The sequence below is a fragment of the Melospiza melodia genome, chromosome 4 (assembly GCF_035770615.1).
Source record: "Melospiza melodia melodia isolate bMelMel2 chromosome 4, bMelMel2.pri, whole genome shotgun sequence".
Taxonomy (NCBI): Eukaryota; Metazoa; Chordata; class Aves; order Passeriformes; family Passerellidae; genus Melospiza; species Melospiza melodia.
The window spans coordinates 78,200,724-78,226,072 of NC_086197.1; positions in this window are offsets into that span (position 1 = coordinate 78,200,724).

A 25,349-nucleotide genomic window follows, 5' to 3' on the forward strand; every position below is an offset into this window, starting at 1 on the left:
ATTTCACACGAGAACAAGATGCTCCTGTTTTTTCTCACTGGGCTTACTTGGCAAAAGCTTGTGAAGTACCCCTGGGGATATTCCCAGAATGACACAATGTCATTCAATAACATCTTCCCTGCTATGTAAGAGCTGGAGAAGGGCATTACAGTGTACAACATGACACACTGCTTGCGCTATTGTGGCCTATCACTTACCAGGTTTTCCTTTATGCCTGAAGTAACCATTTTAGTTTGCTTGGGAAAAGGAATTGTATTTTACCAGACTAGTGGTGATGGTGGAAATGTGGCATGCACCAGTCCTTACTTATGCTTCCAGACCTTTGTTTCAGTTTCCTGTGGGAATGCAATAACAGTAAATCGTATGAAGGAGACATTCCTCTGCTGAGATGCTCAGATTTTATTTGAAGACCACTTTGAAATAGTTTTCATACCACTAGTGGTACACATGCCAGAGCTTGAAAACTCCCATCTTAGATATTTCCATTATGATCATGTAGCTGTCCATATGCTTTTTCTTTTTTTTTTTTTTTTTTTTTTTTTGTTTTATTCAATGTGTTTTAGCTTTCTGTTTGTTTGCACCGTAACTGCATGCCACATAGGAGGAGCATTCTTTTAAAGTCATAAGCAACTATTTATTTTATCCTCATCAGTCAGTGGGTATCCATTGCTTTTTAACTGTGCATAGTTCAAACCCTGCTCTGAAGACAAAATTACCCAATCACTATTATATTATTATCCTTTGAAGCCATAATATAATTTATTTCCAAAATAACCTGAGAGATGAGGAACATCTTGAAGCACAGAACTACAAGTCAGAGGTCAACTGTACACATTCACTTTGGACACAGGTTTGTGACACCACTGTTTAGCACTTTTTGTTCTCAATGCCCAGCAGCTGAGCTCCCATTGCCCTGGCTTTCCACTCTGAGTGTTCAGAATCCTGCCACAACGCAAAGCAACATGGCAACAAGTGACCAACTTCATAAGTTCGATTTCAACAACTTGTCCTGCAGCAGATGAAAGAGGCAAATCCGTATCTCCAAGGCAAGCTGCAACTGCCATAAAAAAGAAAACACTATTTCTTCCTGTAAATTCCAATAGAATTTGAAGTTATTTTACAAAAAATACCCATAATTTCCTCATTGCATTCTTTTAATTAATATAGAAAAAAGGTCCACCTTGGACCTTTGAAATATGAAATATGGCAAAACACCAGATTTTTTTATACATCTACAGGTAATATTTTAATGCCTTCAACTGAGGTAAGGACCAAGTTGTGAATACATTATTTAGACAACATGCCATTTTTTCCCTGCCCTAGTGTCTGAAAGCTTTACATTGCAATCATAATACTGCAGTTTTTTAAATTTCAGCTGAAGGAGTAGGATTAGTATGCAATTTTGTGATGAAAATGTCAAAGAAATAATTTGAAAACAACTTGAAGTAAAAATTTCAAAGAAATAAGAAAAGAAAATCAAGTTGTGTATTTTACATGAATCTAAACCCCCAAATACACTTAGCATAGAAAAAGAAATAATTTTCTCATCTTGAAATATAATTCTCCAATTAGAAGGGACATTGGATTTCTGATACAGGAAATTACCATTTAATGAGAAGACAGAAATGTTCTTGAAAATTAAACAGATTAATTACATGCTTGTACAGGAATTTATGAGGCAGTACTTATGGTGTAAGAGACTCCCTAAGAAGCAAAACCAACAGTTACACATGCTGAATTACAGAAAATCCAACAAGAACACAATATCTAAAGACTGCATGTTGACAAGTTCAGCATTTTCCAGCTGAAATGTATTACTGGGGTTGATAACAATGTCAGGAAGACAGAATTTTAGCATTTTGACTATAATCCTCTGTTATACCCATAAATAAGACATAGGTCATCTTTTTACACAGATCTACTTTAGGAGTCCACAGATGCAATGCCAGTGTATGACATAAATAGCTGGGATGGAGGTCAAAAATGCTCTCAGAAATAAAAAATGTCAATTTCTTTCATCTTCTTTTTGCACTACATAAAATTTTGAACATTTGCTAACACCTTAAATAAACTATGTCTTAATGAGAAGCACTAAGAGAATTGGACCTGAACATGAGAACTTTAATTTGGGTACCAATACACAGGTAACAGTTTTAAGCCAGATAGTAACACCAACTTTGCTATTGACCTTCACCAGATTATACAAATATTTATTCTAAAACTTAAGTTTTAAGATAGCTCTGCTTGATAAGCACAGATTATTAGTACACAGTCAAATTTCTGATACATTTGCTCCCCAGCAAGACTTCTGACTCTGAGACTTGTCCTCTTTCATATTGAAAATAGCCACTGTCCAGGGGCACAAATGAAAGCTTTGTAGAAAGGGAGGCCTACAAGCCCTCTAGCCACTCACTTATGCACACTGACTTATCTCACCCAACAGTTATCCATGTCTTGTGTCCCCTGAACAGGCTAGAGGAGCTGACCTTTGGAGGCAGTCAAAGAGAAATGCCTCATCCAGTGTGCTGAGGCTCATGCACATGGACACATAAAGAATTTGTCAGGTTTGGCCTGTAGTGACACCGTGAGGGAAAAAAAGAAAAAAAGGGAAACACTCAAAGCTTCTTTGAGAGATGGTCTAATCAGAAATGAGGTTATAAAACTGAAAATGTTCCAATCACACCAAAACGATTTGGGATCAATAAAGGACACAGACTGATATAAGTGTGCCCTCCTGTAGCTAATTCTTTTAATTTCTTGGAAGTGCAATTTTAATTAGGATCTTCCTAGGTTGGTATAATCTGATGTGTCTATGTTAAAAATATGGAAAAAAAAGTTTAAAATTGTTCCTTATTTATATTACACAAGAAATAGCAATAATCACTTACAAATTTAATTATTTCTGTGTAAGGGGTAGTGTCATGACAAATGGACCCTGCAGACATGAGTCAAACTACACAATTTTTGTACCATAGACCAAGTTTTGAACCTTTTAGCCAATACTGACTCCTGACCAGGTGCATCCCACCATGTGAGAAATGTCCTCGGAGAGGCTACTGAAATGGCTGAAAGCCACCATAGAAGCCATGGACCACCCTACCCCTGTGATATGTTGGCATAGATGATGTGACTAAAAAAAGTTGGAGGTCAGACTCTCCTGACGCCTTTAAAACTCTTTTAGTCTGTATTTACACAGATTGAAATGTCCTATATGTTTAACAGGACATTAGATATGATGTCCCTGAACAACTCCTCTGTGTCTTACCTGTTCCCAGTACAACCGAGATCTGGTCATCAGCACTAATTATGACAGCCTTTCATCCTCCTCATGGTCATTTAGCATTTACTCTGTCTTTCTGTTTCTGTGTTCCTTGTTGTCTTTCATTCCAATCTGAATTTCCCACCTCAAGTTTCCCTATGGCTCTACTGTGCTACCTTCTTATATGTGGCTCAGCTAACAGTCAAAGAACCCTGGACCCCAGTAAGCCCAGTTCATCTCAGACAAAATTACATTTATGTCAACATACTGGAATAAGGCTTTAACTCCTGAAAGAACAATACAGAAAGAAGATACAGCTGCTGATACTGATTCTATCAAAAGCCATGGAAAAAGAACTAATTATATTGGAAGCAACAGAACATAAAGTAAGTAAAACTAAGGCTTGAAGACTTTACTTCTGTCACAAGACCATACTGCACTAATTTTCCTGTATGCCTGATAGATTTCTTAGCTCAACCTACAGTAAATTTGACTTAATAACAGTTTTTTAAAAAGGTCATGAGAGTATTTTTACAGAAAACATATATCAACTGAATTTGGTAATCCAGAAGTGTTTACAGTATTAACTAAGCAATGCTACACATGAACTGAACTAAGTATATTCCAGTACAAGAAACATTTTAAGCAGCTCAATAGTAAGCTGTTGAGATTGTTTATCTAATACAGAAATGTTTTCAGACATTTGAAGTATGTGTGTTTGGGTGTGCACACAAGCACTTGTGCATATTTATGAGTGCTCAAAACCTAATTTTTAAATGGTATAACTTTGCAACAACTTCAAAAATCTATATAGCAAGTACTGTGGGTGTAAAAATCACATCAATGGCGCTCCAGTATTCATAGCTGGTGTGTTGGCTGCCTTCACTGCTCCTCATATTCATGACAGATAGATATGTACAAATGATTATATCATCATCTTAGTAGTACTAACTCAAAGATGAGATTAAAAACTGTAATTCTGTTTAATCCATGTAGCCTGTGACACAATCAAAGAAAAAAGGTAATGAGAATAAAACTCATGAAGCAGAAGTAGAAATAATATGTCATAAAGGATACTCCATCAGTTAAAAACTCTAGATGTACATCTGATTGCTGCAGATGAAGAAATCATTGTTTAAAACATCAAGCACCAGGTTCACAGACAATTCTGAAATGCAAAGCAACAAATTAAAGAGCACACAGTAAGAGTCAGAATCAATCAGGACAAAATTTATGTCATGCTTGAAAGCCTTACTAGAATTCATACAGCAATGCTTCAGTTAGTAGATCTTTTGTTAATTGAGATACAACAATACATACCAAAATTTAGTGAGAAATGGCAGATGTGCTACTAGCTGATAATTACTTTGCAAATCTGAATCAAATAATAGCTTTCTAACAATTAGAGTAATCATAGTAATTTTAAGGGTGGAGAGAACAAGGATGATATCAAGTTTGCGATATAAAAAACTGGAATTAATACTTGAATAATCTCCATCATTAATCAAGAAATAAATCCATCTTGCAAGTGGATTTCTTGAGAGCAGTTAATAACTGCCATCACACTTTCCTGAGCCTGCAATCCAAATATAGATAGAAGAATGACTGATATTAGTTGTCTGAAAGTGACAATTCCCTTCTGAATATCACCAGAGCACGTGACCAGTATAATATGAAGTTTTGAAGTTAAATGATCTTATAAGGAAATAATTCAGCAGCTGGCTTGATGACTACTGTGCATCACAAGCACAAGGACATTAAGACTTTGGTAAACCTGTTGTAGCTTAAGGTAAAATGAAAAAATAGTGCTATTCTTTGGTGTGTATATATTTAAACTAAAAAATTTGTTTTCCAGCAATTTCAAAGCTTTTAACTGTATTCCTATTATATGCAAAAGATTTAAACCTCAGTTTAAGGAAGATGCAGCACCCAACAGGTCATGGGATATTTCCCAGGCATGCTGATCTTCCTGCAGAAGTTGTTCCCTCTGAAAAGGTTGGGAACTCACAGTCAGTGAAAACTAAACTGGGTGTTTTATCTTCCCACAGTCCAGTAGCAGAGGGCAGCTTCCTGCAAGGAGGGATGTCTGAAAATGCAGTCCCTTCTGCAGCACACCCTTCTCTATTCACTCGAAATGCATGGTATGTCAGGGGCCAAATAAGAGATTTTCCTCTGCCTCTCAAATGGATTTCATAAACACAATCACAAATACAGACTCTCCTTCTTTCTCCAACTTTCTTTCTTCTTTATTCAGAATATAATTAAATTCAGGACATAAATTCAAACATTTAGAAGTCAGGTGCCTAGAGGATCAAAAGATTTTTTGATCCTCTAGGCACCTGACTTCTAAATGTTTGAATGTTAGTAGCACTGTAGCTTAAGAAAAGAATCTAAACAACAGAAAAAAAATTTTAAAAAGGCAAGAAAAAAACCATCATAACTCTGAGATTACAGCCTGAAATTTCATTTGTCAAATTCATATTTTGGTTTATATTTTTCCTTAATAGAGTGATTCTTAATTTATGGAAGTCAGCTATATCTTTTGTGCCAATATAAATGACTGTGAAAGGCAGCGGAAAACAGGCACAATACGTAACAGTGAATAAATACATTGTTTTACAGACTCAGAACATGCCCAAAAGCTTTTTTAAAATCCACCATCAGTGTGAAATCTGACAAACTCCACAGAGACCAATGACAGTTTGGACATTTGGGCTATCAAACATTTCAAATAATTAGTATGGGGAATGCATGTGAAAGCATGGTCCTATGTCTCAGTGACCAGAAGACACCTATTCATATAGAACGAGAACAGATTAATTAAACTCTGCTGGGAAAAAAACAAGGTGCTTGCTAAACCTTTGAAATTAGTAAAGTAATCTATTAGCAAACAAAAGCAGAGGCAAGTTTCCAGCATCCAGCATGCCAGTGAATTGTTTCCTAGAACAGCAGTTTGATGTATGCATGTGAAAAGCTGCTAGAAGAGCTAATTTTTCTAACTGCACTTCAACAGAACACTGTCACTTGAAAGACCAAGGAAGAAACATGGCCTAACATGGCCAGTGGATGTTACTGTGAATTTATGCTGTGATTTAAACAGTACATGAAGAAACACAAGTACTACAAGAGACAAATATTGAAAAAGGAAACAAAATTTTAATTCTACTAGAAAGCAGAATTTTTTTAAAGTACCTTTTTTCCCCAGAAAACTATTACAGCAACTACTCTAAAACAAAACTACCTTTTTGTCTACCAGAATGGTAAACTTCTCTGTAGTATCTTAACAAAATAATTAAGACTTTTCCACATTAGTGATTGACTCTTCCAGGCAAAGTACCTATGTAAACTTATTGTGAAATAATGGCTTCCAGAATTTGCTGAAGAGTGCAAGCCAGTACAGACAAAAAATAGGGTCCTCTGTGCCTATATGAGTGAAGACAACAGCCTCAAATATACTTTTATGAATTTTTATGTTCTGTGGCTTACAAGAGAGACAGACTAAATGCAGGGGTTTCTGTACCTGCTATGTCAAACTGCCTATTTTCTTAACTAAGTGGCAGAAATTTATCCAACACATCTAATATACATGGCTTTTTTGACAAATATTTCATTTGATAAGTTAAACAAACCATCTCCATTTTCCTTAAAGTGCCAATAACATATTTTTGAATAAAAGAAGAATTCAAAATGTGTTAGCCCTGGTTCAGTGTGGATCATTTACAGTTGTTTATTACCCCAGGCTCTTAGAGGTATTTCAGATCAGATTAGAATCTTTTAATAGCATCAAATAACACTGATTGACTGGAGGAGTCAAAAGGACACGTTATGAGGGAAAGAGAAGCAAGAACAGCATGACTATTGAAGGCTGATAACAAAAGAAATGCTCCCAAATTTGTAGAAGGGGAGCCAGTGAGGGCCAAGGTTAATGTGACTTCTCAGGGATGCTGAAATGAAGAGATGGAGAAGACGAGAACAGCATGTAAGTACGCGGTTCCTCACTAAAGTTTTGCTCTATTTTATCTCATCATCTGACTTAGAATCTTTCTGTCCTTTTGTGGCATTTTCCTGTGTCATGGCAGGACTCCAGTCCTGCATCCTTTCTCTGGCAGATACCTGCCCAGAAAGAGGCCCTGAGAAGGGGAAGAGCGCTTCCCATTTCTTCTGTGTCCTCTGAATTGCTATCTTTGAGAATTCTCTTTACTTTGGACTTGGATTTGGAAGGCTCCACAAGCTTCTACTGTTTGTTGCTTTTTAATATTTTGCAGTTTGCACACCAGTGTAAGGGGAATTGTGGGAACCAACAGGGCTTCTGAAAACCAAGGTTTTATACAGATGAAGCCACCACACTGAGTATGTAGAAGGGGCCACTTGTTCAATGGGGAGAAGACAGACAATGGGGTGGAGAGGGATAGGCTCTGGCATAAAGTCTGTTCGTTCCTGAATCAGAGACATTGCTCACTCTGGCTTATCACAGACTCCACCTGCCTCTCAAAAACCTGGTTTAGTCAGGAGAAAATGTAAAAAAGGAAGAGTGGCAGTGACCTGGCACAAGCAGGAGCTGATACCGCATTCTCACAAAGTTTCATCCTTGCTTTGGATCCATCATGTCAATGGTGTGAATGACTGAACTGTGAGCAGTGCTCAGAACTCAGAAATGTACAGCCTCACAAAATGGTGATCTGCCACTCTAAAGGAAAAGCTATATCTTAGATAACGTCACAGCCTGTCAGACTTGTGACCTTTAATTAAAGCATGTACAATCATGATTTTCAGTCCTCTCAGCAGCAATTCTCAGCTCAAAATGAGATATTTTCAGAGGCAGAAGGTTGGCTGGCAATGGGTTGGAAGGGGGGATGCTGGGTCAACGTTTCTGAGGTTCTGGATGGGTCTAGTGAATGAGTAGCATCCTGCTATCCCGAGTTGTGCCTTATATCAGTCTTCATAGAGGCAAGTGACACAAGACTGACACAAGAGACTGAGATGGAAGATGAAACCCTTTTGTGCATTGACTGTGTCTAAAACAAGATACTGGGCTATGCTGGCAGTCTGTGTCAACAACAGTCTAACTCAGAGGTTACTCTGGGAGTACCTTACAGAATCACAGAACTATTTGATTTGGAAGGAATCTTCAAGATCCTTTAGTTCCAACATTCATATGAGGGGAGAGTATACCTTACACTAGACCAGCTTGCTCAAAGCCTTATCCAACCTCATCTTGAATGCTCCTAGGAATGGGGAATTCATAACCTCTCTCAGCAGCCTGTTCCAGTGTTTCACCATCCTCATAGTAAAGAATTTCTTCCCAATATCAAATCTAAATCTACCCTATTTCAGCTTAAGAAACACCTTGGCCTGTCACTGCATGCCCTTGTAAATAGTTCTTCTCCTGATCTCTTGCAAGTCTGTGTAAAGCAATTCATATTGCACGGGAGAACTGTATATGCAGTATAAATAACCTCATCATTTCCCCAGATTTTTCATAGCATCAGTGCTTCCATTCCTTCAAACATTGGCCACTTGCTTAGAACTGTCTGTAAGGGCTGTCTTCATTGCAAATTGTAGTAGTGGGTGTCTTTGGTGACATGGTTATGAAGCTTTGGAAATGACTGCAATTCCCATTTCACTGGAAGTTCACTGCCAGGGTGCCAGGGTGTGACTGTAACCTCCATGAGAGGCACTTTGTCCCATTGCCACCCCTGAAACCATGCAGTCACTCGATTTAGCTTTTTTCATATATCTACCAAAGGAATTTGTTTGCCAAAAAAAGGAAAAAAAAAAAAAAAAGCTTATCAGCCTTACACTAAAGGTCTAAAGGTTAATGCTGTTGTAAGAGAACTGAAGAATAAGGACATTACCAAAAATAAGAGCATCACCAGTACCTTTAGCAAAAGCTATGTGTCTTCCTGCAAAATGTAAAATGTCCTAAAATTCTTTCCTAATGTTCCTGTTTGTCAGTGAGTTAAGTACATGGTGGTTTAGGAACACAATTTCTTCATACTTATCTCTTATTTTTGTCATTTGCATGTTTAAATCCATGTGCAATGCACTGTTAATTTACCCCACAGTGTTCCCATGGAACAACATTTGTATGCACATAAACTATCAGTGTAGTATCAAGAGATGAAATCCAATGGAAACAGTTTGCTGTGAAATCCAGACTTTGTTCCCTCATTTTTCCACTTCACTGACTGTTGCTTTTTCCAAGTACTCCTAGAGATCCCTTGCGCAACCCCTCATTATGCTGCATTATTTCTTAATTTGGGAAATAAACTAAAAGCATTTTTTATACAATCTAATCTCTCGTAATTCTTGGGATGATGTTAAGACAGTTACTCAGAAGAGAAAATGTTAATCAATTTTATTTCAAAACGACATTGAAATTCCACATAAATTGGTGCCAGAGTGCAAATGCTTCTCAACTGGGAATGGTAAAGGGAGGGAAGAGAAATATATGCCAGCTCTCAGTTTAATAGAAAGGATGTGAGATCCGTTTTATTTGAATCAAATACTATTTAGCAACTTAAGCATCCGGAGCAGATCTGATAACTTGGGTAAAATGTATTGATTTCTCTATTGATTTTTCTAATATACCTTCTCTGTGAGGGAGTTATAACTGAAAGTAGCAAGTGACCCAGCTAATGCCAGATCTAAGTAGTGTGCAGATGTTCAGATATGCAAGATGGGTCATCACTAACTTCCAGAATGTGACAGGTCTTAGTCTTCCACTTGGAGGCAATACATGGTATCGGTTCTTTCTCTCTTGGCTTGCAATGTTTGAATTTTTTTCTGATATGAAATTAATGCAGTTTTCCATTTCTATGAAAAAGTGGCTTTGTTCATAAACTAGATGTATATATGGATTAGATAGTATATGGCCTTCATACTACTATACATTGACTTTAACCTTAGGATCAAGCATATAAAGCCTTTTTCTGCAGTCCCTAAGCTGATTCATTAGTTGAAATAATACAGAGGACCACATAAAATACCAGTGGGTTTCTGAACAATTTATTTCCAAGAACAGCTCTAAAACTCTGCAATGTTTGTCACTCCCTCTGAACAATTTTGTATAAGCGAAGGATAGCAGGAATTTCTTGCACCCTTGAAAACACTAGAATTTCTGCCATTGCTTTCAATGGGATCTGAATTTTCTGGCAGCAGAGGAAATTTATCACTGAACTCACAGAAGTTTTATTTTCATAGAATCATAGAACATGCTGAGTTGGAAAAGATACACCAGGATCGAGTCCAACTCCTTCCCTTGTGCAGGGCACCCCAAGAATCACACCAAGTGCCTGAGAGCATTGCTCAGATGCTCAAGCAGTGCTTTGTACTGTTAGCTGTAGCATTGCAGTGTGTTTTCTTAAATTCAGAGCATAAATTTAGAGCATAGCCACAAAGTACACCTTAGAAATAGAAAAATTACAATAAAAATCTTAAAAAAAGAGGGAAAAAAGCCTAAAAAATGCCAGTAAACGCAACCTTGAATTGCACTTAGCATTATACATATTTGCACACAGGGAGTAACACTTGAAATACGCTTCCAGCAGTAGGAACTCAGACTTTAAGTTTCAGCTCTAAAGGTCCCTGAATAGAGACTGCAATGAAGACTATTCTGGGCCCTCTAGTCCTTTAACCAGCTGTCCACAGCATTTTCTGCATGTCCTAACTGAAAAGGAGGTTGATACTGCTCCTCATATGGTAATTACCACAAAGGAAGGAGGAAAGCTGGGCCAAAAAAGAAAATGTCTGCACTATGATTTTGCTACTCTTTTTGCAGATGCATCATAAAATAACAGGTCGCCCTTCCAGCAAGCATTGTGCTTACTCCTAGTTTCTCTGACAGACTTTATTCAGTTTACTTCAATAAACAGAATGGAGAGAAACTGACCAAATTACACCACATTACATCCAAGGCTTCTAGATGAAACATCCATTAAGGCAGCACAGACCTGATTCACATCAAGACTCTTCCAATTTCAGAAGTAAAAATTTTGAGATTTAGTCTCTAGCTTTGTAACATTTTAGAACCAATTCCTGATCTCTGGGCATGATGTTAAAAGAAGTGTTGCACCCAATGGCTCTAAAAGATATGTCCTGAGAATACAGAGTTTGGAAAAAACAAACAAACAAACAAACAAACAAACAAACAAACAAACCAAGAGTACAAGAGTAGCCAAGCTGAGCTCGGCCTGAGGCACTCCAGGCACCACGGGCTGCCCCGAACCTCCTCCGAGCCCCGCCCTTAGGGGTCAGTGTTAGTCCACACAGAACAGCAACAACTCAAACCCAAACCGAAACCAAGCAAAACCGAATAAGAGTCCTTCTGTTCAGCGCTGCTGAATCCCGGAGCGCTGCCCTGCACGCCCCGCACAGGCCCACCCTGGATACCTCCCCGCGCTGCGCTAACAGGGCTCCGAGCCACGAACGCGGGAAGGGCCCGGGGCGGCTCTCGCCCGCTCGCCCGCCCTGCTCCGCCGCCGGCCACGCGGGGGCACCAGAGCGCCGCGCTGCCCGCGCTGCCCGGCGGAGCGCTGAGGGCTCGGCGGAACGGGGCCGGGCGGAGCGCTGAGGGCCCGGCGGAACGCTGAGGGATCGGTGGAACGCTGAGGGCTCGGTGGAACGGGGCCCGGCGGAGCGCTGAGGGCCCGGCGGAGCGCTGAGCCCCCGGTGGTCGCGGGTCACGCTCCGCCCTAACCCTAACCCGTCAGCAGGTCACTGAAGGAAAGGAAGAGCTGTGTGAAGGGCAGGGCGCGTTTACTGCGCCTTCCCGTGTGAATGGAGCGTTTGCCAGCGCCAGGGTGCGGGTGTGGGCAGTTTCTCTAGCAGATTTTTTAGCTCTTCTCTGCCTTTGTAGTACTTGTTCTTAGCACGTGGAAACAGGTCAGCAATTCATCTGTGTCCACCAAAAGAGTCACAGGACACCCTCCTCCTCTGAGTGCCGCTCCATGGTGCCAGTGCCAGCAGAGCTCCTGTCACCACAACTGAGAGAAAATAAACAAATGTCCTTTTAAAAGCAGATTTTAAACTGCCGTTTCACCTGTCCTGGATGAAATTGCAATCACACCAATCATAGTGGTGTGAAAGAACTCAATATTTTCTTGCTCTACATGGATGCAGCTTCATGCCAGCACGGAGTCATAATATCAGGAAAAGCATTCAAGCACAGCCATATCTCAGTGAATGTGGATGATATTTTGCTGCTATCACATCTATAACTTACAAGTCTCAGCCAGGCCGTGATTCCCCTGAGCCAAATGCTGGACAAACAAAGCCTTCCTCGGTGCCCACCAAAGGCAGTGGAGGTTGGCCAGGCCCCATGGGGAGTGCCCCAGGCCTGAAGGGCTTACAAGTCCAGAAAGACAAAACAAACAATGACAGACATAACAGGCGTGCAGGCAGCTGCCTTGGCCCTGACCCTGCCATTTTTTCTGGTTTGGTTTAACCCTGCCTGAGAGGGTGCACGATCTGGACACTTATTTTAAATGCAAATCTTGCTGGCTTACTAATCCAAAGAAGCTGAATATACTTTCTTTAATATATTCTAAGTTGAGCCTTTAAAAGCATTATCAGTAGCAAGTATGTTTTTGTATATTTAAACCATCAACAGAAAATAATCAATAAAGTATCTTTTTTTTTCTGCATCTAATCTGTTTCCTTTAAAATTGTATTTGCTCTTCCCTTTTCTCTCTCCAGTTTTGTTTTCCTTAGCCCATTCTAGTCTATTTAATTCTTCCCAGTTTTATGCTCCATTTCCTATTTTAAGTTTCTATCTTGTGTATTTATTTTTACTCATGCAGTCCCACTAGGTATTACTGAAACTAGCCACATGCTTAATTTAACACAGAAATTTTTTGTGATATTATTATTTTGCTTTTTATGCAACTTTTAATCCCCAGGTATCCTTTTCCTTAGCTCTTTGCATTTTATCTATCTTTTGACTTAGACTCTAAGGCAGTGATTCCCAAGTCACTGCAGTTTAGGTCTTTACTTTTTCTGTGAGATTTTAGGTCCGTAACTTTCAGTCACACTGACCAGACCTGGAGTACAAGAGTCTGTTTCTCCTTGATGAAGCTTCATTTCGAGGTCCAGCTAACGTGCCTCAGTCCAGCCTTCCAATCTGGCCCTACTCCAGACCCTGCCAGTTACCTTACAAGAGAAGGAAGCCTTCTAGACCCCTTTTTTGCTTTGCCCACCATGTCAGCCTCAGCCAACTCACCTTGCTCCTGCCAGGTTCCTGCCTTCCAAGCTGCCTCCAGAGCTTCACAGCATCTTCAAAGCCAGATCCCTGCTCAACCAACCACCTTTCTTGTTGAGGAGGTATCTCCTGTCTGGATAGCCACTTGCTATGCAAGCTCCATGTCTCTCTCTCCTTTCTGGTTCACACTGATTGTTACAAACTTACAGGGAAGGCAGGACTTCTGACATTAAAAGAGTGCAAAGCAGTAAAGGCAGGTACAGAGGGAAAAGAAATGGAGTTGATAGGAGGTGGAAGGATGGAACTGGATGGAGGATACACTGGATGTAGTATTTTGAACCTTCCTCAACTCCCCTTCATATGGTAGCATCCCCTGCCAGCTTGAGATCTGCATTGAGCTGAATTCCTTTGTTCATAAAGATAAAAGCTATAAAAGTACCATGCCTTTCCCCCTTTTTATTTAGCCAAATTCTAAATGTCAGTATGTTTGCTGAGCCTGATTTCAGAAAATTGTTCAGGTTACCCTCCATACCTGCAGTTCTTCTCTGTCCACAGAACAAGGGCACTGTCAAAGAGAAGAAACCTTCAGGTCTTCACGTTTTGAGCACCTGAGGGTTTTTTCCTCCTTGATTAGACCGTGTCCTGGAAGACCTCCAGATGCTGATCTTTCCTTGTAATTGCACTTTGTGGATCATAAGTAGGCGTCTCTGAAATATGCTCACATACATCTCAGCTAAGCAAAGTAACTCCTTCTTTACATGTCCAATTTCAAGAGAGCAAGAGGCAGAAAATGAGACTCCTTTTCTGCTTACAAATTTGCCTACATTTTGGGTGTGTTGCTGGCTTGAAACTATTCACGTGGATTGGAAAGGACCTTTGGTATACCTGTTGATATTAAGGATCTACCAGCAAATTAAGAGGGTTTCATATGAACCTGTTGCTTCATAAATGAAGCTGCCTTTCTCTGGACCTTGGTAATTTTTCTGCAGATGGCATGACAGTGGGACTTAGTATCATTCTCTACCCCCTCAAGCACATTCTTTACTTTATAGAGCACCAGGGTGGTTTTTTTTTTTTTTTTTCAAATGTTCTTTGGGAGGTATTCAGGATCCCCACCTTCAAACTTGAACTTCAAAGTTGAGCAGGATGTCTAGTGCCCATCTTCTCAGCATATTTTTCAAGAACAAATTATAAACATTTCAAGCAAAGTGCACTTATTACAAGTTTGTTTGCCAAGTACTGCTGCCTCCCTTCCAAGTTCCAACTATGTCAAAGAATCTGGTTTACAAACAGGTTCCTCCCTTCAGCTGGTACATGGATGCCAGGGCACAGAGGCTTATCACTAATGAAGAAGTTTACAGGATGAAAGGGGAAAATGCAGTGGGAGTTACTTGACTGACTCTCACTTGTCACAAAATGTATAGGTAGTTGTATTTGCTGAGCAGATGGATGAAGTGATGTGCAAGAGGAGTTATATACCTAGTTATTCCAGAGATTGAGCTAAAATTCACTGAAGTCAACAGATTTCTTTTGATTTCTATGGACTTTACATTGGTCTTTCTGGTGATTAATTATTCTAATCACGAGACACTGCCTACCCCCAGGATTTACCTCTTTAAAGAAGCCTGAGGTCATCTGACATTATCAGATATTTGCAACTTAGATTACAAAAAAAATACTTATTGAGGAAATAGATAAAGGTGAGTCCAGCATATTTTGTTCAGAAAGAAATGCTTCCCTTAGTTTCATTTTTACTTGTAGCTAGACCAAATGCAACTTCCACAAAGGACAAGTTATTTTAACTTGATGTTCAGGTCAACCCCAATTCCAAGAGAACATAAATGTGGCATAAAGCCATGTGCTTCTCCTGCATCACACACACTCCACACTGGGATCTGCCATTACACAGACTCAAATACAGAGTGTGTACACATTTCTTGGTATCATTTTTCTTTTCTAGCATAGCTTGCATAGCAGAGTAAAGAACTTTCAATCATACTTCTGAAGATCTGTGGAAACTCAAGAAGTTGCACCAATTAATGTTACACTACTCAGAATATGCAATATATATGAAAGAACTGCTATTGCTATATTTTCCTATGACTCTTAAGTCATATTTTACTGTCTTTTGCAGCATTTTAATAGTATGTCTAATATTTTCAGGGGCTTTCACCCTAATTTTTACTAGTGTGCCAAAGGTGGACTTTGTTTAAAAGAGAGCTGTCTTGTCTAGGTAATAGTGATGGTAGATTTTTTCAGAAATCTTGTCTTTTTAAAAATTTTTTCTGGTTATAATAAACTTTATAATATGCCTTAATTTGCATTGCTTGACTATTTAATTTCATTACATAATGATATATATATATCCAATTATGTAATTTCGTTCATAATTTTATAGCTCTGCTTGAGATTGTTACCTGATCCTCTGCCATACTGTACATTGTCTTTCCCTTTCTTTGTTATGAAGAAGGAACACTGAGTCATGAAGTAGTGAAGATGGCCCCAGCACCAGAATTATCTGTCCAAATCAGTGGAACTAAGCTTTCAGTATTTCAGAAAATCTGACTTTTTGCTGTCTCAGTTATGAAAAAGCTGAACTGTGCTTGCTCATTTGGGTAGGACTTTATTGCCCATGCACTAGACATTATTAGATGTGTGATTCACAGTCAGTGCCTTGTAGCCTGAATTTTTGTGAACCAGATGGGTCTGTCCCTATACTTTGTGCATGCGTGCAGAAAAAAAGGGCAATAGAAACCTTCATCAGATCCTAAGAATCTCTTTCAAATGCCAAGGTGGTGACAAATTCAGGATTTGCAGAAGACAGAAGGGTTGTTTCAGTGTAGCCCTGACTGCACAGCACCTCAGCTTCTGGGTGCTGCCCTGTTAGCTGGAGGCTCTGGTCCCTGTGGGAGCTCACTGCACAGCTCACTGTCCATGGCTGGACACAAGGCCATGGAGCTGGTTGTGCTCATTGCGGGAGTATCTAACACAAGATCTGTCTATAAAATTCTGGCTAAGGACTCAGAAATCTGAACAGCCATCTTTATTATTTTAAGTCCAAAATTTAAAAAGCAGAGAAACAATCATCGCACCATTAAGGCATAGTGATAAATAGAGCAGAAAGTAGAGTTCAGCAAAGAAGTGTTTGGCCACATTGGATAGTAACTGAGGTTAAATCTAACATGAAGACATTGATCAGAGTAAAAGTGGCATGCTACTAGAAAAAAAAAAAAACAAACAACTCCTGATTCTCAAATTTGTGTTTATTGTTAGTTTTTCATTTCAGTGGTGGGGAAACTAGTACAAGGGCTGCCTGAAAACAGCACCTGCAATCTGCCTGGGCAGCAGTTACACATAACTTTTTTCAGACACAGACCATTCTATGAGCTACCTGATCCTGTGAGGGCATGCACAAAACCCGGCCCATCTCCCTTTGAGCTGCCTTTCAGCTCCAAGTGTTGCCAGTTAAAGAATCTTCTCTGTTTATTCTGCTATGTTTTTCATTATGAAGCTTATGTATTGTCTTCTTTTCTTGCTCTTGTAGTCAAAATGCTGAATTATTGGTCATGGTTCTGTGTGACCTGGTTCTGACGTTCTTAGTCTAGCTGCTATATTTTTGTTACATGGTATTTCAGGTACATCACTCTTTTGGAAAAGTACATTTCTTTTGTGAAGGGACTTCTATTGTGTGTCTGTTTTTCACAATATATATGTACGGTGCCTGCTGCAAATGATTGTCTGCTGTATACATAAAAATAAGGTGTTTTAATCATGATGTGCCCATCATTCCTGCTGGGCAATTTACAGTAAAAACTTTTAAAATGTTTAAAAGAAAAAAAGGAAGCACTGATATTCCTGGAAATTTTCTGTTCAAGGAGGTAAAAAACCAAAGCCCAGTCTTATTCAATACTGCTATTGGAGAAAAGAAAATCCAAGTGTGTACTTTTCTCTTCTATGTTTTCTGAGGCTCATCAAATGTAGGCTGTTTCATATCAATGTCAGGAATGAAATGTCAGAATTACAGGCCTTACAAATTTTCCTGAGCCTCAGCAGCCAAACATAGAGCCAACTTGGGCTGATCTCCATTGATGAAGAGAAGCAAAAGGAGTAAAACTCTACAATTAAAAGTAGCGGAACCTAAGTGATGATATGATTTAAAAATCACAACTACAACTTTCAGAAACAAACAGGAAATGCCCATGATCTGGTAAATTTCAGTATGACATTTTGAATTTCTGAGCTACTAAGAAGTTTTCAAAAGCCCAGGTTAAACTGGGAGAAAAGGGATTTGTTTCCATCGGCTGGCTTATTTATTCCACACAAGTAGATTTTGACTTGTGATGAGGGCTCTCACTGCCTTAGGAATATGAGGTTAGTTCAAGCTGTCTTGATATCAAATAATAATTACATTCTTTATGACCTCTGTCATAAAGCATCCAAGAGATCAAAGGCCAAAATACTGTTGGTTCATTTTATGTTGATTTTGTTCAATGCTAGTAACAGAAGGGACTTGAGTTTTTTCTTGTAAAGAAAAACTGCTTTAAGTGCAGGAAGCTGATTATTGCTTAATTTGTTGTGTCATTTTCATAATTTATCTTTAGATTTGTCTTCCAACCATAACATAACCATAAAAATGGACATTTGATAACGTGAAGGCATTTCCTAAATTTTCTAAGAAAGGGCACAAAAATGTATTTTAGATTTGTGGGCACAGAACAACCTGGCATAAAAATATAATTTAATAATTTATTTGTACCCCTTTCAAATCACTGATGCATCATTAATTGATTTCCTGCAGAGATCTTTACAAAAATTGTATAAAGTTGAAAGTAAATTATTCTGCAGTATATTGCTCTGCAGTTTGGTTCATTTATTACTACAAACTTTTCTGTTTAATATCTGTAATGTTACAGATTTTTTTTCTGTAGGGATATTTATGAGAAGTGTCATCAATAGAGAAATTCAAGGAGATAAGTAAGAATAAACTAATGCCCTAAACTGGCATTTTGAGAAGAAACCAAGGTCATTATTACCTCTCCCTTAGATGAGTGCAGTGAGGATAAATTACAGAGTAAATGCTCAGTCTATATGTTGTTGGAAAGAGATGGTACTGTCAGCATCAGTGTGTCTTCTTGCACTGGACACAGCAGCACTGGCTTTGTACTGACACATGAACAGGAATATCACCTGCCAGCATCTTTACAGCTTGCCTAGTAAAAAAAAGAAGAAAAAAAAAAAAAGCCCAGGAAAAGGTCTCAGAAATATTTTTCTGACACCATTTTTCTGTTTCCTTTCCAGAATTCCTCTTCAACCTTTATCACTTTTTGTCCCTCAATTTGTTCTCTGTATAACACAAATAGTAAAAGTTACTAATTCTCAGTATTTCTGAATTATGTGGCTCATTAATTGTTGTGTATGAGGTATTTTTGCTGGCAAGTAATATTAAAGTTCCACATTTTACTTACAGAGTTATCAATAATTTATACAGTAGTATACACTTAACAAACTTTTCTAATTTTTGTAAAACAAATTCCAGTGCCATACCTATAATTTTGGAGTTCCTTGAAATTTTTTTTGTGTAGGGTTTTTTTTGTTTAGAATTAAAAAAAAAAAAAAAAGTCTTGTTCTGAGAACAATGTGCTACCAGTGAGTACTCTTTTTCTTCCTTAGACACACAGGTTTTGTGCAAATACATTTGAAGGCCTCTATTTTGATGGCTGCAATGTCCCAAAGCTCAGTATTTCAACCTGGTCTTTTCAAATTTTTGCAGATGATAAAACCAGAAGTGCTGTTGTAAAAAGCAAGCTGATAGAGCTGTCTGCATTAATTCTTATATGAGCAAAAATTATCTTTTAGAAAAATATTGAAAGATTTCTGTTGAGAAGGTTATCTGCCATAGACTATAGGAAGTTGCTCACTTCAGTTTGCAAAAAATATGCATCTTTATTTCTGGAATGGTTTTGTCCAGATTTTCCTTCTATTTTACCTCCTTATATTGTAATTTCATGGTTTTGATAGATTTAAGAGTCCATAATCAAATCTGTATAATTCCCCATGGTAACAGCTTAGAGGTTAGGTCCAAATCAATCTTTAGTATTCTCAGCTGATAAACTAAGCAGATTGAGCACTTTGAATCTTTTACCCTGAATCATGATTAACAGTCCCCAAGTCAGGCTTGTGACTCCTCTCTGAACTTCTTCAACAATATTCCTGAACCATGGACCCCAACTCTGGACAAAATATTGCAGTAATGATTTCATCAGTGCTAAATACAACAGTAACATAATAACTTTCGACACCTATCTTCATTCATTATTCCTCTGATACCTATTTATTAAGCTCATATTGGACATTTTGTGCACCATGTCACGTTGGGAAATTATACCCAAATGTCTGTGAACTCTGATTCTCAACTCTTTTTGAGAAGTACTGGTTCCCAGAACTCTCTTAATTACAGGCTGAAAGCTAGTTCTCAGATATTTAGTTATGTTAAATATATTTTCCACAGTAAGCTCGGTACTGTTTACAAGGGATTTGATTACCTCATGTTGGTAATGACCATTTCTCCAGTCACTGTTTTGTTTTCAAATATGAGCACTGATAGCTCAGCTCTGGTGAAGCACCTGGGCCCTAATGTTCAGTGCATGGAGGAAGATTCTTTCAGAACATATTCCCATAAGAATGATACAATTCTCAGGAACAACTTGGCAAGATGCATATCTGAATACCACAGAGATAAGTAAGGCAGGTGGTCACCTTCCTTCCACCAGTTATAAATTTGCACTTTGCTGTTGATAAGAAATACCTTTCAAAGTAAAGGTAGTCAATATAATCCTGGTATTTAATGCCACAGTTCAAGAACTTTCTATGTGAAGAGGAATTGTCTTTCCTTTGTGTTACATTAACCCATCACTGATACTGTAATAATACATGTATTATGAGAACATAAACAAAGACTGGGTTAAATAGCTTTAAATTATCTTTCAATTCTAAAAATTCTAATTAAATCTCCTCAAACTATATTTTTTTTTCTGCAAAGAAAGTTGCAAAGCAACAGTGTCAGAGCAAAGATTAGTCCTCCCGAATCCCGGCTATTGGTTAGAACAACCTTTCTCACATCTTAGTTAAAGTAGTTAATAATATGATGAGTTTTAAGTGAAAAGTAGATGTAAAATTTACAGTTCTGTTAAAAAAACCTCTTAAGCTGAAAGATTTCGTATTTAGCCAAAGATGCTATTTGAGCTAGTGGTGTACAAAATTACAGTTTTTACAGGTATACTGAGTAGGAATATCCTGTCCCATCTTTAAAGTAAGGAGACTGTATAAAATCTCAAGGTATCACTGATTCATTATCCCTCCAACTTGTCTCAAATAAAGCATTAAGTAACAAGAAGAGAAAGAAAACTTCAGCAGACAGAGAAGGACGGGTTAATTGTACTTCTTACTAAAAATACGGTATACATGATATGTGATCCTTTATTTCTATTTTGTAATCCTTATTTTCTTCAGTGTTATTCAGACGTATTTATTATATATGTGTTATTATGTATATTTGCATCTTTGTATATGTATATTGCATATATATGTAAATATATTTATTATTCTACAGGGTTTTTTTGGAAAAAAACAATGCAGATTTTGCAAAAAGCTTCATAGAAGGGTATATTTGTTCCTCTTCAAAAATGTGCTCAGAGGAAATGCTGGATGGTCTTTCAGAACTAGTTACAGTTTCTTCTTTCATAGTCTGCTCTATCCTGTCTTGTTTTGCTCCTCAGCTGAAGTTACAATATAAAGTAAGTTTGTTAGCTGTATATGATTGTAATTTATGATGCTGGTTTTGGCTCCTATGGGACCATATTCTGACCAGAAATCACCACAATAAAGATACAGTTCATCTTGCCTTTGAATTTCTCAGCTTTTTTCCTCCCTCAAGAAGCTTTTCAGGACAAGGCAGAAAGCAGTGGGAACCAGCTCCTCTGGTTTTACACCGTTTGACAGTCTCCCTTCAGCCAGGGGAATTTTCACACTGGCATCTGTGACCAGATTCCAAGTTTCTTTACTGTTCAAAGACTGCAAAATAGCTGGGTCAAGGGGCAGAGACTTTATCTGAATTTATTTTGCTTAAGCTTGAGGTCTGGTCTTGTTTAACTAATAAGATCTCATTACATCATAGCCCATGCAGCTATGCCTTGCAAAGTCTTCCTTGGACAAGACAGTGAAAAGCAATTAAGAAAATGATGAACACAGAAGTTGGTCAGGCTAGTTCAAATGAAGCTTTTTGCACTCAGCCCTCAAGTCTTCACTCTAAATTGATAAGGGAATGGGGAATGTGGGGTTAGGGGATGAAATAATTGTAAATTTCTTTAATACCTGTAATCTTAGTCTGTGAGGAGCATGCCTTTGTTGTTTTACCAGAGAGGTTAGATCCTTTGTTTCTTTGCAAAATTTTCCTCTCATCTGCAATGTTACAGAGAGGTCAAAAACAAAATCAACATTACTACTGCTACACAGATATTTTGTGGACTACCAAACCCTGTTTGTAAATGTTACACTATTGTTTAACAAAATGAACCATTAAATATTTGCAAATGTGCTGTCAGTAGTTTCATATTTGTGTTTTCCCACTCACTACAGCACATTATTAAAAGATAGAGAATAATTACAAAACAGAATCCAGCTAAGCTTTGAACCCAGAATTTTTCCATGCTGTAGTAAAGTGACACATGCCACATGAATTAGTGGAGAGGAGTTTCCAAGTACTAGGATGTGTACCTTCAACAGCTATTACTATATCTTTCCCCTGGCTAAAGATTACTGTTGTCTTATTGTATTATAGGATCCATTGGAAACTAACTGAAACAGACTTTTTGCAGTGTGTGGTACAAGAGAATTCTCAGCTTGGAAGTGTTAACTGCTATTGACTTAGACAGCTTAAATATTCATAATAACAACAACAACAATGCACTTTATCTTCCTTCATGAAATAAAATAGAGCAGTGTTCCTGAATTTTTAAACTGCCTTAAAGAGGATCCATAAGGAATATTATGTATGGTCTCATTTATCTTCATGGGGTGAAAAGTACCTCGTGATGACAATTCTAACTTAACACTGCTCATAGACTGGAAAGCCAGACCTGCCTTTTGTGATCACGGAGCCTTAACACCTGCACCACCTAGGCTATGCATTTTTTCTGAATGAATTTTTCATTTTATATTAGGATATTCCTAGGAAAATATCCACACTTGTTTTAAAAATCGATTATGATGGGGAACCCCTGACAGCATGTGTGAAATAATTCCAGAATATTCTCACTGTCCAGAATAATCTTGCAGTTAAAATTGTTCCTCTAGGCTTTAGTCTGGATTTGTCTCACTGCAGATGTCATCCTTTGGAATATCTTACAGGTTGTCTGCTAGAGTGAAGACCCCACTATTATCAAAACATATTGCAGATATTGCAATAAAGGTTTATTAAATTGATTTGAATTCTTATTACCCTTCAATTAGCCTAAGTTTTAACCATCTCTCTACAACTGCATACACACATTCCTTTGATCACAGCTAGCACTGATGCCTGAGCAAGAATTTTGTTTTGTTTATTATCTATCCTGATCCCTGTGTGTTTTCAAAAGTGCTGAATCTTTTCCAACACAGTTTTTTTGTCTCACACCCATTCCCTTCCAGCAAATGTCCTCTACACATTTTGCATTCCTTTTTCCCCATGTATCACTTTAGCCTGTATTTTAATCCATTGTTTGTTACTGGTATCAGATTGACAAGCCTGTCTATTCTGTCCTGTTTACCACTTAGAAATACAGTTCGAGATTTTGCATTCTTCCATTCTTTTAGAACTTCATTTGTTTTCTTAGATTTATTGGAAATCTATATTCGTGTTAAAGCAAAACCTCATCCAACTCTTGTAAGTCTCTTCAATATCAGTTATCTGTGTCTATTTAAAAATCTCTAGCTTTTGTAGCTGCTGTTTATTGTTCTCTTCTATTGCTGTAAAATTGAAAGCTGTTTATTCATCATGTGCTGTGATCAAATCATTCTGCTTTATCTTTTTTATTTTGTCATCAGATTTTTCCATATATGACTCTGTCCCCTAAATATATCTTACAGTGGATAAAACTAAGTTAAGAATTTATTTCCGGTAAGAATAAATTTCCTTTTAAATTCTATTGCTGTTTTGTTATGCTTGTGTTATCTTCCTAGTTTTAAAACAATCATTCTCCCTCCATTGCCTCAGATAGATACTTAAAGTACTGCCATACAGTATGATTTGATACTCTGCAGTAGACAGCCCCTGTTGCTCCACTGGGACATTCATGTTTTAGTGTTTGTTTGTAGTTTGTCTCAACTTGTAAATAAAGATGTCATTCTTCTGATTGGTGGTTATAGCACATATTAGCCAAACTAAGTCTTCAATTTTGAAAGTTAGTCTCATTCCCTGTACTCAATTCAAAGGCATTACAGGGATTCAAAGCATCAACAGGAATGTCCTGTCTCATCTAACAATTTAAGAAACCTAAAGATACCACATCATTCATAAAATAGATTGCTAAGGAAGTGCCTACAATTCTGCTGGTTTTATTCTTACTTCTGTTACCCGCTCTACATTTTTTTCTAAGGAGATTACAACATTTATTTTGAAAATTCAATCATATAAATATTTCTATCAGCTTTTTTGACAACTAAGACAAAGTCATTTAATAAATGAACAATAGCAATTTCACTTGTTCAGCACTTAGGTTCCTGACACTGATGTACAGTACAGAATCTGGTCTTTTATTTTGCTACCAGTACCTGAATATTATTCAGGATGAGTGTTTCTGTTCTGGTATGAGGGTTAATTCACTACTGAAATGTCATAGGACAGTTGCTTACATATCCATTGGTATCAGTGTGGGTGGAGGGAGTTATTAGCAAAGGACAGTGCAGAAGGTGTTCAGGGTTGCTTTCATAGTTAACTATTTTAAAATTTCTCTATAGTATTTGAAGTCCTTTCAAACATGCCTGCCCAAAAAAGAAGTCAAAGCTTAATTTTGAAAAAAAGAAATTCTGTTTGTATAATTTTTGAAATGCCAAACTATTTTCCCATTTCTATATTTAAATTGCACATTTTAAATAATCTGTGATATGCAGACTCCTATAACATGAATGTAATTTAATATCAATATAAAGAATATAAGAAGCATACCGTACTGATTTATTTTTACAGTTTATTGAGTACTTTTGTATTTTAATTCTTTGCCTCCATATATTTTGCAGTTAGCTTGTGAAAGTCACAGTGAAAACAGCAATCTTTCTGTAGATTTTAAGCAATGCTTGCATTGGGCAAATTTTCAGGTAACACTTGTATTAGGCCCAAACCAGCTCCCATTAAAATCCATGAATAAACTAGCAGTTATCTCCTAGAATAATCCCTCTTAAACCTTTATTACAGCAAGTAGCACCAGTTCACCTGTTATATTAAACTCAATAAATTACTTTAAGAAGTATGCAGACATATCTGCTGCACAGGTAATTCTTCAAATGGGCACTTACTGCTTTTCCTTTCTTCCACATGGATTTGGAGCAGGTCCAAAATAAAGGTTTTCTGGGCATCCATGTAGTGCAGCATGGTGCTGTAGTGGTATATTTTCAATAAAAGAGGATGCCAGAATTTTATATGTGTAGCTAGAAAAGATGTTTAAGAAGTCAGCATCCATTTAAGCTCTTTTCAAGACCAAATATTCAACATTCAGCTGTACCCTTTGATAATCTTGTTTCTTCAATAGGTGCTGATTTCATTCCTAAAGTGGTGACTTCTGAAAGTCTGACAAATAAAGGACACTCATGGATGGAACAATCGTTCCTTTGATGAGAAAATGTTGACCTCTCTCCTACAGC